The sequence below is a fragment of the Myotis yumanensis genome, unplaced genomic scaffold (assembly GCF_028538775.1).
Source record: "Myotis yumanensis isolate MYYU_CA2020_CCGP unplaced genomic scaffold, mMyoYum1.0.hap1 SCAF_10, whole genome shotgun sequence".
Lineage (NCBI taxonomy): Eukaryota > Metazoa > Chordata > Mammalia > Chiroptera > Vespertilionidae > Myotis > Myotis yumanensis.
Genome location: NW_027223761.1, coordinates 46,761,660 through 46,780,481, shown reverse-complemented (window position 1 = coordinate 46,780,481; position 18,822 = coordinate 46,761,660).

The window sequence follows — 18,822 nt, the reverse complement described above, 5'->3', positions numbered from 1 at the left end:
GGAGTTTAACACCATCAAAGTCTCTTTAGTTCAGGAATACTTAAGTCTTCATGAAAGAAGTAGCATTTGGACTGGGCTTTGCAGTTTAAGGGTAGGATTTTTAACAGGTGGTAATGGCAAAGAAGGCAAGTGAGTGATAGAGCTGGGATTGACTCCAGTTCAGTCTTAAGCCAAAGCCTATTTCTAGAACAGTGAGGGCAAATGTTGGAAGCCAATGCAACTGAAAAGGGATTGTATTACCTTGAGTTATAGAATACAGGCTGAAAGGAAGGTCAAGACAGGAACATGAAAGTCTTTCAGTGGAAATACAACAGGTTCTTTGATATAAACTCAATCATTCCAAATTATGTATGGAGATTACATTTAATTACCCATGGAGATTACATTTAATTTCTCTCCTTGGCTCAGGACAGTATTTCAGAGGTCCTGATGGGTTGAATGGTAATGGAGCAACACATAGTAGGGCTGGAAGTGGAGCTATATACTAGTAGCAGGAGCATTGTAAATGCTTCTAATGGAAACCAATGCATTCTCTTTTGTATTTGTCTATTTTTTAGCTCAAACCATTTTACAATATAAAACCCTTATCAGAGGCTGATAGAGAAAAAGCAAGAAATCAGATTCCAAAACTAAGTGATTTATTGGAACTTGCACAGAAGACAAATAAATTTTTGACGTTTGATCTTAATGTCCCTCCACCAAAACATCCCTTCAGAAAAATGTTTATCCATCATGTTGTACGTGTGATTCTTGACTCTAAAATTGAGCAACATCTGTTATGTCTATCTCAGTATTTATGGTAGAGGCTGGGAGGTGGGTAGTATGTCCCTGGAGCATAGCAGTTGAACCTGACCAACCTTGTAGATCAAGCATGTCAAACTCGCGGCCCATGGGCCGCATATGGCCCACAATGAATATTTTTGCGGCCCAGCCAATATAATGTTATGTAAAAATGTTTTAATAAAAATTTCGTAACTTAATTTTTACAATATCCTGTTATACATAATTATTAATAACAACTACAACGTTCACTAATGACTGATTACTATAATCGTGTTGCATTCATTTCCCTTACACGCCTTACGTGCAGGCGCACTATTTCCTCCACTAATACTAGCAGCAAATATTTTAGCAGCCGATTTCCACACCATTAGTCTTGGACTGACTTGTTTAGTGTGCACAACAGGAAATATTTCGCTTTTGGAGAACAAGAAAAATAGGTTTATTTGCGTTATGCTTATTAATTTGTGCAGTTACTCAGTGTCTGGTAAGTTAATGTTCAAGAAAAATATTAATTTTTATTAAAATGTTCTATTATTTTATGTTAACAATTATTCATTTATTCCAGCCCTTTGTATTCAGCATGTCGCTATTGAAATACACCTATGTTTCTATGAAAATTGAAGCTTTTGTTTTTTTGCGGCCCATATAAACACTTGTTTATTTGGCCCGTGTTAGCCTTTGAGTTTGTCATGCTTGTTGTAGCTCTTCCCTGGCATCCTTAAGTCATTTTGTTCCCTATAAAAATTGAGATCGTTTCTTTCATTTTTTTTAAAAGTAAAAATTCATTTTAGAATGAGAGGGGGAGGGAGAGAGAAACGTCAATTTGTTGTTCCACTTATTTGTGCATTCATTAGTTGCTTTTTGTCTGTGCCTTGATTGGAAATCAAACCTGCAACCTTGGTGTTTCGGGACAGTGTTGTAACCAACTGAGATATCTAGCGAGGGCTGGAGATTGTTTCTTATTCAGCTATCTGTGGCAACCTAGGAATAACCCACCTAAATTTATCTCAGGAGGGAAAGCCCAAACCAATGAAATACCAGCACTCTGTTAAAAACGAATGTGTGTAAGGACTATTTGAGCAGAAATTTATTCATGTTTTTCAGAAGCAACTCTTTGTTTTGGGATAGTCAATCATTCCAAATCTCTCAAATTCCTTGACTAGGGGAAAAGTGCTATGAGTGAAAAAGAATGGGTCTTTTTACCAATGGAACTATTTGCACAGATGAGTCATAATGAGCCCTCTCAAGGATGATGTTTAGCATCATCAGCCAGAGGAGATGTTTATGGTTCCCACCCTTCATCCACACCTGCCAGCCCCTCATCCACTTTGGCTAGTGTGACACAATGGGCCCTTGACCCATTATATTACCTGAGGAAACTCAACTGCAGAACAGCCCTGGTGAAAGCCCCATTGTAAGAATTTATCAGACTATATCAGGCCAAAGGCTAGAATCTCCCTCTGCTCCCTGTAGACTGCCACCAGTGCTGGAATGGTGCTCCATCTATTGTCTAGGGGACTGTTTGTACTTAAACAGCTGGTTGCCCACTGGAAGATTTCCTGTTTCTTTTTACAGATTTATTGGTTGCCATGTATTGCTAGGAAGTATGTCAAGTGGAAGACTCCTGGTTTTCAGCATGTGGGCTGGTTAAGGTCTGTTAAAAAACTTACAAAAGAAAATATCTCTCTATATAAATCCCTAATATGCAAATAGACCAAATGCCAGAACAACCAACCGACCAAACAACTGGTCGTTATGATGTGCGCTGACCACCAGGGGGTGCACGCGGAATATGGTGGGCAGCAGCAGGCAGCAGAGTGCGGAACATGGTGGGCGTTGGCTGCAGCGGGATGGTGGAGCAGGTGAGTGGGGATGCCAGACCAAGGCAGGGCGCTGGTCGCTGTCATTGGGGTAAGCCTCCAGGGGATACTGAAAATTCTTTGCTCCCGTGTGCCGCGATACCGCCAGGTGCTTGCATCTGCTGCTGGCGCCAGCCCTGCTTGCACCTGCTGCCGGCCCCGATCACTCAGCGCCGTCAGCGGGTGCAAGTGGCAGCTGCTGGCCCCGATCGCCCCTCAGGGCTTCTCCATCTCCCCCTGCTCCTGAAGGGCAATTGGGGCAGCAGCCACAGCTCGCACCCGCTGACAGCACTGGCCCCAATTGCTCTGCACTGTGAGGGGTGCGAGCAGGGCTGGCGCTGTGAGTGTGTGGGAGTGGCAGCGGCAGGAGTGGGGACCGGAGCCATGACAGGAGGGGCCGAGACCCACCCCTGTGCACACTGCAGCCTCGAGGCCCACAGTTCCTTTCAAGGTGCACAAATTTGCACACTGGGCCCCTACTCAGTATAATAAAGGTTGACTACAGAGGTTGTTCCACAACAGGTTGAGGTAGTGTTTGACTACACTTTTCTAGGCATGTACAGCTTTACTTGCACAAAATCTGTATTCTAACCAAACTACTGAGCTTCCCCTTCCCATCTCAGGATTCTTTGTGTGTGGCTATCTTTTTGGAATCCCATATTTTCCTCTTTTTGCTCTTCCCTCATTTCTTCCTCCCTGCCTCTACCAACCAATATTTATCATGTATAGATTATATGCCTGGAACATAGTCTTCAGCCTCTTCTTCTTTGTGCTTCAATCTCTCATCAGTGAACACACGTTTTTTTGCTTGGCATTTTTTGTTTTTATATAAGGTGACTGTTGAAAAGTCAGAACTCAGAGAGGTGTTTATTTCCTCCAGCCATTACCCAACTCCTTGCAGTATCTCATGAATAGCTTTGTTATTCAGATAGCCAGGTTTCTAAAAGGCATAATTAAGAACATTACTATATCATTATTTAAAAAACTTAAAGCAGCCAAGCATGAGAAGAAACTAAAATTATTAACTACCACATTTATAAATATATGGTTAGAGACAATTTTAAGAATTCAAAGCACCTGGAATAAAATGATCACTTTTTCAAACTTAACTGTTATTAATCACTGCTTAATTTAATCCATATCCCCCTTTTATATTTAAAGAAAATTTCTTCAGATAATTTAAATGTTTCAGAGAAAAAAATCTTCCTTGGAAATATATATATTCAAAATCTCCTTGGGCTTAGTAAAAATATTTGTAGAGACCTTTTAGCATCTCAAACCATGAATGAGGCCATTGGATGCACCTCTGTTTCTGTTTCTACTCTTCCTGCCTTTTTGACCATGGTCGTGGGTGATCACAAAATATATATTTTTTCTTGTTGCATTGAATTATTATGTATGTCTTACCTCTATTTTCCAATCAGAAGATTCATTTTTTCCCAACTATGCCTCTATTGTGATTGTATTGCTATTTCCTTTTACTTTTTTTTCCAGATAGAAAATTGCTGTAAAATGTTTTCCTTTTCTTCCAGTCATAATTTATATTAATCTAGTAGTTGAGAAAGAATTTTAATAGCTTCTATTTATTGGGCATTTATTATGTTCATGTTATGTGGTTGGTAGACCACAGGTCTCTTTTTCAAATCCTGGCCTATTCATCAGCTACACATAAGACTTGGACAGTTTCTCATTGTCAGTGTTCTCATTTGTAAATTAACAACAGCAACATCGTAGAATGATTAAAAGATTAAATCAGATAATTCATATTATAGTAGGTCCTCATGTTATGTCGGAGATCCGTTCCTATGGCGCGACATAATGCGATTTTCGCCGTAAGTTGGAACCCACCTACATAAACACCTACGTCACCCACATGGAGCACATACACAGCAGTAATGAAGTGAAACAGTAAAAAAAAATTTAAAAGAAAGATAACAATTCCTGACCTTTACTTGTGGTAAGTAAATAATAAAAAACATAAAGCACATATGTACATATGTCTAAATGATGGAACTTTTTTTTTTAATAAATAAATGGGAGATGCTGACGTAACCACAAAACGACATATGTCGAGTCCGACGTAACCTGAGGACTGTTTGTATACACATAGCAACATACTGGGCAAATTAAGAATATAATCATTAGCTGCTGCTTTTATCATCACCATTTTTACATGCGGTGCCCTGGAAATTATCTTCATCCACTTCCCCTCTCCTCAGATCCCAACTCCTTGCAATGACCAACCTGTTCTCCATTTCTATAATTTTGTCATTTCCAGAATTTTACATAAATAGGATTATGTAGTATGTAACCTGTTGTGATTGTAATTTTTACAGATAATTCTCTTGAGATCCATCCAGTTGTGGCATGTGATAATGGTGTGTTCTTTTTTGTTGCTGAGTAGTAGTCCATTGTATGAATGTACTAAAGTTTCTTTAATAATTCACCAGCTTACGCATATATGATTCTTTCCATTTATGAGCTATTATAAATAAACTAGAGGCCCAGTGCACGGATTCATGCATCGGTGGGGTCCCTCAGCCTGGCCTGTGCCCTCTTGCAATCCAGGATCCCTCGGGGGATGTCGGATAGCTGGTTTGGGCCTGGTCCCCGCAGGCCCGATCCAGACAGGAGGGAGCCCGATCTAGCGCAATGAGCGTCTGTCCTCTGGTGGTCAGTGTCCATCATAGCAACTGACCATTTGGTTGGTTGGTTGGTTGGTTGTTCAGTCATTTGGTTGCTTAGGCTTTTATATATATAGATGTTATGAACATTTGTGTACAGATTTTCATGTGAACATAATTTTTTAAACTAAAAGTCTATAGTTTACTCCAATTTCCTTCTTTTAATTTTTTAAATTTTGATAAAATACATATAACATGAAATTTACTATTTTAATCATTTTTAAATGTGTAGTTCAGTGGTTTTAATATACATTTATAAAATTTTGCAATCACACCATCCATCTACCTAATAACTCTTTTCATTTTTATAAACTCAAATTCTATATTCATTAAATAATAACCCTGCATTCCCCCACACCCACCCCCAGGCCCTGGTAACTATCATTCTACTTTCTGTCACTATGATTTTGACTCATATATGTAGAATTATATAGTATTTATCTTTTTGAGACTGGCTTCTTTCACTTAGCATAAGGTCCTCAAGATTCATTTGTGTTAAATTCAACATTCCAGAATTTACTTCATTTTTAAGGCCAAATAATATTTATTATATATATATTCTACAGTTTGCTTATATATTTATTAGATGCATTTTAGCTATTATGAATAATGCTATCAAGATGGTGTACAATCATCTCTTCAAAACCCTGCTTTTAATACTTTTGAGTATACAGACATACCTTGTTTTATTGTGCTTTGCTTTATTGCACTTTTCAGATACTGCATTTTTTACAAATTGAAGGTTTGTGGCAACTCTGCATTGAGCAAGTATTTGATCAGTTTATGTCTTTGTGTCAAATTTTGTAATTTTCATATTTCAAACTTTTTTGTTATTACTATATTTGTTATAGTGGGCTGTGATCAGTGGTCTTTGATGTTACTATTGTAATTGGAGTGCCACAAAGTGTGCCCATATAAAATGACAAACTTAATTGATAAATGTGGTTCTGATTGCTCCACCAGCCTGTTGCTCCCTCATCTCTCTCCCTCATCTAGGGCCTCCCTGTTCCCTGAGACACAACAACATTGAAATTAGGCCAATTTTTAACACTACAATGGCCTCTAAGTATTCAAGTGAAAGGAAGGGCCACACATCTCTCACTTTAAATCAAAACCTAGAAATAATTAGTAGTTAGGAAGGCATGTCAAAAACCAAGACTGCTTAAGAGGTAGTCCTGTTGCACCAAACAGTTAGTGAAGTTGTGAATGCAAAGGAAAAGTTTTTGGAGGACATTAAAAGTGCTACTTCAGTGAACACATTGAATGGTAAGGAAGCAAACCAGCATTATTGCTGATATGGAGAAACTTTTTAAAAAAAATACTGTATTTTTTAATTATTATTTTAAAATAGATATATTATTGATTTTTTACAGAGAGGAAGGGAGAGGGATAGAGAGTTAGAAACATCGATGAGAGAGAAACATTGATCAGCCACCTCCTGTACACCCCTGACTGGGGACGTGCCCGCAACCAAGAAACATGCTCTTGACCGAAACTGAACCCGGGACCCTCCAGTCCACAGGCCAATGCTGTATCTACTGAGCCAAAGCGGCTAGGGTGATATGGAGAAACTTTTAGTGGTCTGGATAAAAGATCAAGCCAGCCACAACATTTCCTTAAGGAAAAGCTTAATCCAGAACAAAACCTTAACTCTCTTCAATCCTATGAAGACCAAGAGAGTTGAGAAAGCTTCAGAAGTTTGAAGCTAGTAGAGGTTTGTGAGGTTTAAGGAAAGAAACTGTTTTCTTTTTTTTTTAATTGCTTAAAGTACTACAAAGGGTATTACATATGTGTCCTTTTTAAGAAACTGTTTTCATAATATAAAAGTGCAAGGTGAAGCAGCAAGCGCTGATGTAGAAGCTACAGCAAGTTATCCAGAAGATCTAGTTGAGATAATGAACGAAGGTGGCTACCCTAAATAGCAGGTTTTCAATGTAGGTGAAACAGTAGTGAGTGAGGAAGGCATGTTGAAAAGATGCCATCTAGGACTTTCACAGCTAGAGAGGAGAAGTCAATGCCTGGCTTCAAAGGACAGGCTGATTCTCCTGTTAGGGCCTATTGCAGCTGCTGACTTTAATGCTCATTTATCAGTCCAAAAGTCCTAGGGCCCTTAAGAATGATGCTAATTATATTCTGCCTGTGGCCTATAAAATGAAACAACGAAGACTGGATGACAGCACATCTCATTACAATGTGGTTTACTGAATATTTAAACCCACTGTTTAGAATCACTGCTCAGGAAAAAAAAAAAGGTCCCTTTCAAAATACCACTGCTCATTGACAATGCATCTGGTCACCCAAGAGCTCTGACGGAGATGTACAATGAGATTAATGTTGTTTTCATGCTGCTAACAACATCCATTCTACAGCCCATGGATCAAGGAGTAATTTCAACCTTCAAGTCTTAATATGTAAGAAATACATTTCATGAGGCTCTAGCTGTTATAAATAGTGATTCCTCTGATGGATCTGGACAAAGTAAATTGAAAATCTTCTTTAAAGGATTCCCTGTTCTAGATTAAGAACATTTGTGATTCATAGGAAGAGGTCAAATATCAACATTAACAGGAAATGGGAAGAAGTTGATTCTAACCCTAATGGATGATTTGAGAGGTCTGACTCTAATTTTAAAAGAAGTTCTGTAGAGAAATTATTTGTGAAAGGAAGCATCAATTGATGGAGCAAATTCTTCATGATTCATTGTCGTCTTACAAAATTGCCCAGCAACATGATCCTTCAGCAACAGCACCCTAATCAGTCAGCAGCCATCAACAATGAGGCAAGATGAATGCTCAGATGATGGTTAGCATTTTAAAAATTTTATTTTTAATACTCACCTGAGAATATGTTTTATTGATTTTTAGAGAAAGAGGAAGGGAGAAAGAGAGGAAGAAACATCGAGATGAGAGAGAGAAACATTAATCAGTTGCCTCCCATACTTACCCCGACCAGGAATTGAACCTACAACCTAGGTATGTGCCCTGATCGGGAATCAAACCCACAACTCTGTGGTGTATGGGATGATGCTCCAACCAAATAAGCCACCTGACCAAGGCTATAGTTAGCATTTTTTAGTAATAAAGTATTTTTTAAATTAAGGCAGGTGCATTGTTGTTGCTGTTGTTTTTAGATATAATGCTATTGCACACTTAATAAACTGCAGTATAGTATAAACAAATTCTATATGGACTGGAAAACCAAAAAAAATTTTGTGACTGCCTTTGTTGCGATATTTGTTTTATTGCAGTGTTGTGGAACCAAATCCACAATGTCTTTAAGATGTGCCTAATGCACCAGAAATAGTATTACTGGATCATATAGTAATTCTATTTTTAATTTTTGGAGGAACTACCATACTGTTTTCCATAGCAGCTGTACCAACAGTGCACACAGTTCAAATTTTTCCACTTCCTCCACATCCTTGTTATTTCTGTTTGATGTAGCCATTTTAATGGGTTGGTATTAGTTCCCCTTTAAATGTTTGGGGAATTCACCAGTGAAATCATCGGGTGCAGAACTTTTCTTTTTCAGGAGATTTTTGGTTAATGAGTCAACCGCTTTACTCATTTAAGTCTTCACATTTTTAAATTCTTCATGATTCAGCCTTGGTAGATTTTGTGTTTCTAGAAATTTATCCATTTAATCTAGATTATCCAGTTTGTTGGGGAACAGTTGTTCATAGTACTCTCTTCTAATCCTTTTTATTTCTGTAAAACTGGTAGTAATGTGCTCACTTTATTTCTGATTTAAGTAATTTGAGTATATTCTCTTTTGTTCTTATTAGTCCATCTAGCTAAAGGTTTATTATTTTTTGTCAGTCTTTTAAAAGAACTTACTGTTGGTTTCATTGGTTTTCTCTGTTGATTTTCTGTTCTCTATTTTGTTTATGTCTGCACTAATTTTTATTATTTTCTTCCCCTTGCTCTACTGGGTCAGTTTTCTCTTATTCTAGTTTTTGTAAAATTAGGTTGTTGATTTGAAATCTTGTTGTTGTTTTTTTAAATGTAAACATTGATTCTCCCCTAGAACCAATTTTGCTGCATCCCATGAGTTTTAGTATGTTGCGTTTTCATTTTCATTTATCTATGTATTTTTTAAATTCCCTTGTGATTTCTTTGTTGATCCTTTGGTTATTTAAAAATGTGTTGTTTAATTTCCACAAATATGTGAATTTTCCAGTTTTCTTTTTGTTATTGACTTCTACTTTCTTGTTATGATTAAAGAAGATACTTAGTCTGATATCTATCTTTTTACATCTATTGACATTTAATTTGTGATCTAATATATGATCTAGTCTGAAAAATATCCCCTATGCACTTAAAATGAATATGAATGCTATTGTTTTAGGGTTTAATGATCTATATATGTCTGTTAGGTATAGTTAATTTCTTGTGTTGATTAAATCCTCTATTTCCTTACTTAATTTCTGTCTGCTTGTTCTATCCATTACTGAGGATGGGATATTGAAGTCTCCAACTTTTATTGTATAGCTGTCTATTTTTTTCTTCAATTCTGCCAGTTTCTGCTTTATAAATTTGGCTCATCTGTCATTATGTAAGTGTTTATAATTGTTACCAGAGGCCTGATGCCCCTGCTGCTGCGGCTTCGTCCGGAAGGTCGTCCAGAAGGACATCTGGTCTAATTAGCATATTATGCTTTTATTATTATAGATATCTTCTTGATGCATTAATTTTTTAAAATCAATGTATAATGTTTTTCTTTGTCTCTCATAATCTTTTTTTGATATAAAGCTGTTTTTTGATATAAAGCTGTTTTTTGTCTGACTGGGGCCGGGGATCAAACCTGCAACTCAGGTATGTGCCCTTGACTAGGAATCAAACTCGAGACTCTTTGGTGCCAATGCTCTAACCACAGATCCATGCTGACTCTTATTTCTATTTTTTATGTAGCTTTGGGTAATCTAGAATTGTCTTAGAGACATTGGATGACTAATCAACAACACTCCTGCAAAGGTGTTATTAATGCTTTTATCTTAGTTTATATTCTGAGTGTAAGAACTTGCCTTGCCATTATATGACAGAGCTGGGATTGAAACCCAGGCTTGTACAGAGCTGTTTCCAATATGCTATACCAACTCAATTTTCAAAAAAAATTTTGAAGGCACTTACATAGTGTCTTTTCTGAGAAATTTAATCCCTGAAAATGACAACTTGAATTACTAAATATTTTTCTATTTATCTTCTTCCTGTTTCTCTGGTCAGTACAGAAGTATCTACTGATGTTTAGTGCATTGGGAAGAATTTGGTGCTTGTAAAAATTCTTTATATTTGAAATTCAAATTTTCAACAGATTGGTATTTATTTATTTATTCCTTCAATTCCTGTTTAAGAAGGCAGGTATTATGCTAGGTACTGGATATACAAAGATGAATAAGACTCTGTCTTTGCTTTTAATTTACACTCAAGTACCATAAGAAAGCACATAAAGTGTTGTGATGGAAGTATCGCTGCTACCCAATAAAGTGCTGAAGCTTGTTCATACTGGCTTTTGGGAGCCAATGATCAGAAACTTTGAAAATCTGTTTTTCCAGCTTGAAATTGGCTATGGTAGGAGTATTTACACCATGGAAATGAGCAAATACTACAAATAGGGATTTCCTTTTCTTTTCTTTCATTCCCTTTTTTTCTTCCCTTCCCTTCCCTTTCTTTTCCTTTTCTCTTTCCACTTTTTACCCCAGGACATCCAGTTCACTAAAATGCCACTGTTAGTACAGGAGGTAAAAATCCAGTCCTTTATCTCATTGCAACATGAGCCTATTCTGCATGTCATATCATAGTTGTTTCAGGACCAGCTGGTGATTTAAGCATTAGCCTTTCACAAACCTCGTGGCTGTTTCCCTTTTTGATGATGAGAGTCAGACAAAGTCTAAATCCCCTGTGGGTTCTGTTTTTGTCCCAGTAATTATAAAGCAGCTAACTTCACCATCAACTTATATGTCGTCAATGAGCCTTGGGCCTCTCACTGGCCTGGTGCTCCAGGATTAACTTGGTGACCACAGACAACATTCAGCTCCCGAGGCAGATAAATTACCCGGACTACTCCATGGTGCGCTGACTTCCAGATTGTTCTTCCAAGTCTAGTATAAAAGGATTTCATGTCCCCTACCCCACCTGTACATTGCCCACTGTGTAGTTGCCTGGGAGCAGAGACTTCATTCTATTGTAAATGCAGCATACTCCCTTTCCTCACCCAGATCCTTCTGTGATTTTCAGGGAGAAATTAGTATCATTTTAACAACTGCCGTTTATTGAATCCTAACAGTGTTCTTTTCATGCATTATGTAATTTAGCCCTCTGAATTAACCCCTGTTAATATCCCCATAAGGAAACTGAAGCTTGAAGATATGAAGATTCTTGCACAATGTTGCATGATGCAAGATAGAATGAGGTCTGAGTCTAGAATTTTGCTACTGCAGCCCACCTTCCTAGAGGCATGGCAGCAATGACAGTGGCATAGGGTGGAGGGAGAAAAACAAACGTACTTCACTTCCAAGTGATACTGTGTGCTTATTTGAAAAAGAGAGCCTGTGGCCAGTTACCTAGTTTGATTTCCCCTTCCACAGCTCATTACCAGAGGCTTAGGGACCTGAAGACCTGGGTTACAATCCTCGCTAAATCTCATCACTTAAGGGAGCCCCAGCTAACCAGTTTACTGCTGCAGACTGTTTTTCTTATCTGTGTAGAGTAGGTTGCCTGAATGGGACACAGTAATGTACCAGGAAACAGCTCAATTTCTCTTATTGACACTTTAAACTGCTCTGTAAGCTAGGCCTTTCCCTGCCCCTGAATGAAATCATACTCAGGTTCCATAGCTTTTCTAGTCACGCTTAGATAATTTTTTTCCCCTTTATTGAATAAGATATTACAAATGTGTCCTTATCCCCCCAATGTCCCCTCATCCCCCCAATCCTGCCCTCGCCCTCACTTAGATAATTTTTAAAGGTCCACTTTAGTACACCAAAAAAGCCTCAATTCAGAATCAAAAGTTTCCACTGCAGAGTAATAACCTAAATTCCAAACTGCCTTGGAAGTTAAAGCTTTAGGCTGAGAAGCCTAAATATTTCAGATTATCTTCTCCATAGACCAGCCTCACAAGCCTACTTTTCTGACCTGTTCAGGATCAGGACCCGGGGAGAGAAGATCAGGATCAAGGGCCACAGTGCACTGAGGCCCTCTGGTGGCATCATAAAATAGCTGACCCCTTCAGGTGGCTTGAGCAGCTCAAGGAAACCTTGGATGGCGGTACCTTGGCAAAAGTGAAACCTCTCTACCTGCCTGTCCTTACATAATTCCCCTTCATGTGTGTACTGTATATATTTTTAACATTTTTATTTTTAAAATTGATTACAAAGGAAACTTGCTCTTTATATAAAATTCAATAATTAGAAAATGCATAAATTAGAAAGCAATGCACTCCTCCATAATCCTATCCCCTAATCAGTAATGTCTCAAAGTTGTCCCTTTGGATATATTAAATAAAACTTTGTTAAAAAACACTTTTCATTTGAATACTTAGATTGATAATATTTGAATTGATAATAAATTCATGTGAATCTAAAGTCAAAAAGAAAAAAGAGTGCATAAGTGAAAAATAAAATATGGATTTTAAGATCACTCTACTGGCTGTTAAGAGGTCTGAAGGCTGTATTCCAGATACCTTATGATTTTCAGTAGTTGCATGAGTAAACTAAGGCTGCCATAACAAAATATCTTAGGCGGGGCAGGTTAAACAACAGAATTTATTTTCTCACAGTACAGAAGCTAGAAATTCAAGACCAGTGCATCAGCAGGTTTGGTTTCTTCTGAGCCCCCTGTCCTTGGCTTGCAGATAGCACCCTCTTCCTGTGACCTCGCACAGCCTTTCCTCTGTGCGCATACACATCCTCACTGTCTCTATGTGTCCAAATTTTCCCTTCTCCAGTCAGATTGGATTAGGGTCCACTTTAATGGCCCTCTTTAGTTACTTCTTTAAATGCCCTCTCTCCAAGTGTAGTCAGATTTTGAGGTCCTGGGGGTTAGTGCTTCAACATGTGAATTTGAGGAGAACACAATTCCGCCCATAACAGTAATCCAAACAAGAATTGATAAGAACATGAAAATGGTGAAGAAATCCTGGATGAGAAGTGGCTATAATGCCTTAGAAAAAGTACTTCATTAGCTTGACCTCAATACTTCACCATGGTGAAATGATAAGAAAATAAGGAGAGTAGAAAATACATTAATCTGTTTTCCTGTTCTTAAGAGTTTTTTAGTTTGCTGTTACATAAACCAGTTTTGGCTGTTCTAAGCAAAAAGAGAATGTATTGAAAGGCTTTCTGAGTACCTCGAGGAAACACCTAGAAGGTGTAGGACTAAGTTTAAAATCCTGAAGGGAAGAGGGAAGACTGGACAGAAGCCAGAACCTGAGTCCAGATCCATTCAGGTTGAGGGGAATAGAGCCGCCAACACTAAGTACATCTTCCACCACAATCACCTCAGCATAGGAAATATCTGAAAAAATACATATGAAAGCATGGAGCATTCCTGGAAACAAAGGTTTCATAAGGATGAAAAGGTCAATATATTAGGAAAGTATTATAATTATAACTGTGTATGCACTTAATAACATAGCTTCAAAATACACGAAACAAAAACTAAATGAAAGAGATTTATAGTCAGAGATTTCACTCCTCTCTCAGTACCTGGAAGAGCAACTGAACACCCAAAAATATAATCAGAAAGGATGCAGATGTCTGAACAACACTTTCAGTCACCTTGGCCTAAATGACATAAAATAGTATACCCCAAAACTGCAGAATAAACAATATTTTCAAATGTATATGGCATGGCGCATTTGCAAAGATAGACCACATGACAACCCATAAAATAGTCTCAATAAATATATTTCAAAAGACTGAAATCTTACAGATTATGTTCTGTGACCACAACTAAATTGAACAAGAAATGAACATTAATAAAATATCTAGCTAAGCCTCTAAATGCTGGAAATCAATGTGTTTCTAAACATTCCATTGATTAAGGGATAAATCACAAGGGAAATTAGAAAATATTTTAAACTAAAGGATAATGCATATACAACAATATTTGTGAAATACAGCTAAAGCAGAACTTAGAAGGAATTTTATAACTTTAAATGTTAGAAGAAAGAAAAGTTTAATACTGATTAAGTTTCTACCTTAAGATTCTAGAAATAGCAATTTTTTCCCTAACGATGAGGAAGGAACTACTAAAGACAGTAGGAATCAATGATATAAATAAAAATGATACAAACAATAGAGAAAAATGAGAAAATTAAAACTTATTTATTTGAAAAAAATAAAATTGATATATTCTTAGCAAGATGAGAGAGAGAGAGGGAGGTAGGGAGATGGAGGAAGGGAGGGAAGAGAGAGAACGAGAAATCGCCAATATGAATGGTGAATGAAACGGGAATGTCTCTTTAGATCCTAAATATAAAAAGAAATATTATGAACATTTTTATGCCATTAAATTTGACAAATTAGATGAAGTAGACAAATTCCTTGAAATACATAACTTACCAGAACTGAGAGAAGAAATATAAAATTTTAATAATCCACTACTACAATCAATCTATATATATAAAAGCCTAATATGCAAGGCGTCTCCTCAGGAGTTTGACTGGGAGTTCGCTCACTCGCTATGATGTGCACTGACCACCAGGAGGCAGGGTAGAATGAAGGAAGGCCCCAGTCGGCAGCTGGCAGGCAGGGAAGGGAGGCCCGGCTGACAGCCGGCAGCTGCTAGGGACTCTACCCATGCACAAATTTCATGCAGTGGGCCTCTAGTTTGTATATACAAAACCTTACCACAAGAAAAGTCCATTGCCCAAAGAGTTTCACTCACTAATCAAATATATGAGATAATACTAATCTTATGAAAACTCAGAAAAAGGGAAGAGGACTTCCTAGCTGATTTTTGAGGCTAGCAATACCCTCATATAAAGCCTGACAAAGACCTTACAAGAAATAAACTTACAGATAGATCTCATTCAGAACTTAGACATAAAAATCTTTATCAAAATGTATGAATCCATCAGTTTAAACAGGCTAATACATCATGAGCAAGTGGGGTTCAGACCAGTAATGCAAAATGGATATATCATTTCAAAATTACTCAATATAATTCAACATATTAACAAAATAAAGTAGAAAAAGCACATTTGACAAAAGCCAGCACCCATTTATGATAAAAGGTCCGGATGAACTAGGAATAGGCATAAAACTTCCTCATTCTGATCAAAGATATTTAAAAATATATTTACTAAAAAGCCAATATCATTTTTAGTGATGAAGCAATGAATATTTCTCTGGAAGTTGAGAAATAAGGCAAGGATATCTGCTCTCACAACTTCTATTCAGCATTATGCTGGAGATCATAACCAGTTTAATAAGATAAATGACAGGCATGAATGAAGAGATAAAACTCCTGATTTGCAGATATAATTAGTTACATTTTAAAAATTCTAAGGAATCAAACAACAAACAAACCTACTGGAACTGATAAGTGAGTTAAACAATATCTCAGGATACAGAAAAATCAATTGTATGTCTTTTAATATATATAATTTTATTGATTTTAGAGAGGAAGGGAGAGGGAGAGGGAGAGGGAGAGGGAAAGGGAGGGAGAGAGAGAGAGAGAGAGAGAGAGAGAGGGAGAGAAACATCAGTGATGAGAGAGAATCATTGATTGGCTGTCTTCTGCACATCCCTGACTGCAAATTGAGCCCACAACCGGGGCATGTGCCCTGACTGGGAATTGAACCACGACCTCCTGGTTCATAAGCCGATGCTCAACCACTGAGCCATGCTGGCTGGGCAATAATTGTATGTCTTTATATTAGCAATGAATAATTGGAAACTTAAAAAATGTTTAAATAGCACAATTTTCAACAGTGTAAAAACATAAAATAGAAATAAATTTAAGGGAAAATTTGCAAGCTCTTGCAAAGAAGATACATGATGATTCACTCAAAACTACAAAGATTTACTGAGTGAATCAAATAAATAGAACAGTATACCACATTCATGAATTAGAAAAACTATCATAGGTATTAGTTGTCATGGAATTGACCTACAAATTCAACCCAAGAGCAATAAAAGATCCCCTTCCTCCTGTGAACTGACAAAAGATGAAGCTCATGTGTGCAGCTGTTTCTTTAAAATTGAAATTACATTTACTGTAGGGTAAAAAATAACAGTTTTAGGCTTACCTCTTTGCATTCTCACTTTCTTTTAGATTTTGCCCCCATAGTTCCTCCCCTGATTGTATATTCTTACATAATTTAAGATGTTTTCTTGGTTTTGTATATTATCCAATTTTTAATTTATTATTGGTAAGAGTCAATTTTTTAGTTCCGTTTCTATAAGATGTCTCCACCTTCTATTTTTCCTATCAGTCAGTTAGATAAAAATTATTTTGAGTACTTACTTTGTGACAGGCACTTCTAGGCACTGTGTATGTAGTGACAAGCAAGACAAAGTCTTTGAACATAGAAAGTTCTCATTCTAATAGAGGAAATATTTATTTTTCTATTCAAGCATATTTGGAAACAATGGTTATGCAATGCATGAACTTTAAGCAAATGTCAATTTTTTTCTTCTGAGGGCTTCCCTGGGGAGCTAGAACCTCACTTAATAGACTTTTAAACATTAGCACCATGCTGAATTGGAGGACCATCATGAAATCTGTTCAAAGTCTGGGGTAGGGCAAGAACTAGGGGGAAAGAACCTGAGATGGTGAGTGAGGGACTAACATTTTAAAGATGACTAAGGTTTCACCACATGACCAGCAAAGATTGGAGAAGTGACACGTGAGGCATCTGTGTTCTTGTCTTTTCTATCCCACAGATATTGAGAGTATAAGCCTCCAAGAGAGAAAAAGTAAGAAGCTTGAAATTTATCCACAGAGCCACCCTTTCAAGTTTCAAAAATACCCTGAACTCAAATACCTCTTTTAACCACCAGTATAAAGAAGTTCCTAGGCTCTTGCCAGTTCTCAGTAGTCCCCAAGAAGAAACACAGCAGAGCCCATCAAGGAAACCATGAAACCACTCATGCCTGCAAGGATGATATTAGACAACTGATACCCTCCAAGGCCTTTAATCCCATCCAAACACCCACCTGGGAGGCCAACAGAAAGGCCACCCTCCAAACTGCATTGCTTGCCTTGAAAGTGAATGAACCAACAGTTTCCTCCATAGAGGTCTTTCATCCTGAAACACAACCCAAAAGGACCTCCACTATTGAATCCTCCTGAGAATCCTCTCTTACGATGTTTCTCACCATGTCCAGTGTTTCCACCTCTTTTGGGCTGTCTTCAGAGAAGAATTAGCCACATCTTGCCTTTGTACTTGTTATTATTGCCATTCAACCAATCAACTTTTGTTGACCTGCTGCTTTGTGCTTCACTTAGTCATAGCAGTCTTTAAAGTGGTGTGCCCTTATAGAGGGGATAAATGGTGATGAAAAAATACAATAAAATAAAGAGAATCTAAGAAAAAGAAAAAAGTATTTGAGAATTTATACTGGCTGCAAAGAGAAATGGTCTATAATTGAACTTAGATATCCTAGATTGAGTCCTACCTCTGACATTTACTAACTCTGTGACATTTTTCCCTCTATCCCAGTATCCTCATCTGTAAAATGGTAAAAATTATAATATCCATTCACCCCATAGTAGGCTTTTGTCATTTGACACAGTGGGTGTAAAACTATTTTCTAAACAGTAAAACAGCGTACAAATGTGAAGTGTTCTTTCTTTTCTTCTCTTTCCTTCCTTCCTTTTTTTTTTTTTTTTTTTAACTAGAAACCTCATTTTTTGTTTTATCTGATACCCACAGCAACTCATTTTCTGTTGGGGAGGCTGAGGAAAGTAAATTGTTCAAGGTCTCACAGCTGGGAAGTGGCAGGGATGAGTGCAGAACTAAGTCTTCCTAAGTATGTGTTACATCCTAGCATAACATCTGTCAGTTGTTCTCAACCCAGATTACACATCTGAGTCACTCTTAAAAAATACAGATGCCTGTGTTTCACCCAGACTTTTGGAGCCAAAATTCCCCGATTCTAAGGAGATCTGGGAATGGAGTTCTTTGTGGGCTGTGGTGGTGACTGAGATGGGAATTGGCAGTGGGGAGAATGTCTGTGGGCATTACCTAATGCTGACCTTCAGCATGGCTTCAGTGTGTGCGTGGGGGAATGCATAAGTGATTGGAAGAAGCTGTCACTGAGGGCCTGTAATGGTGCTGAGCTGCAGAATTCCATGTGGGAGAGCCTGGTTCCTGTGGTCAGGGCCTGGAGCCTTCGGTTTATTCCAGGAAGTCCTGCAACCTTCTGTTTGGAATTTTTTTTGTGGCTGCATTTTCACAACCAAAGTGTAATTCTCCAAACTTGGAGAGTTTAGCAAAGTAAAATTTAAAACTGGACTATGTCAGTGTTTTATTGCTACAAGTTTGGAGTG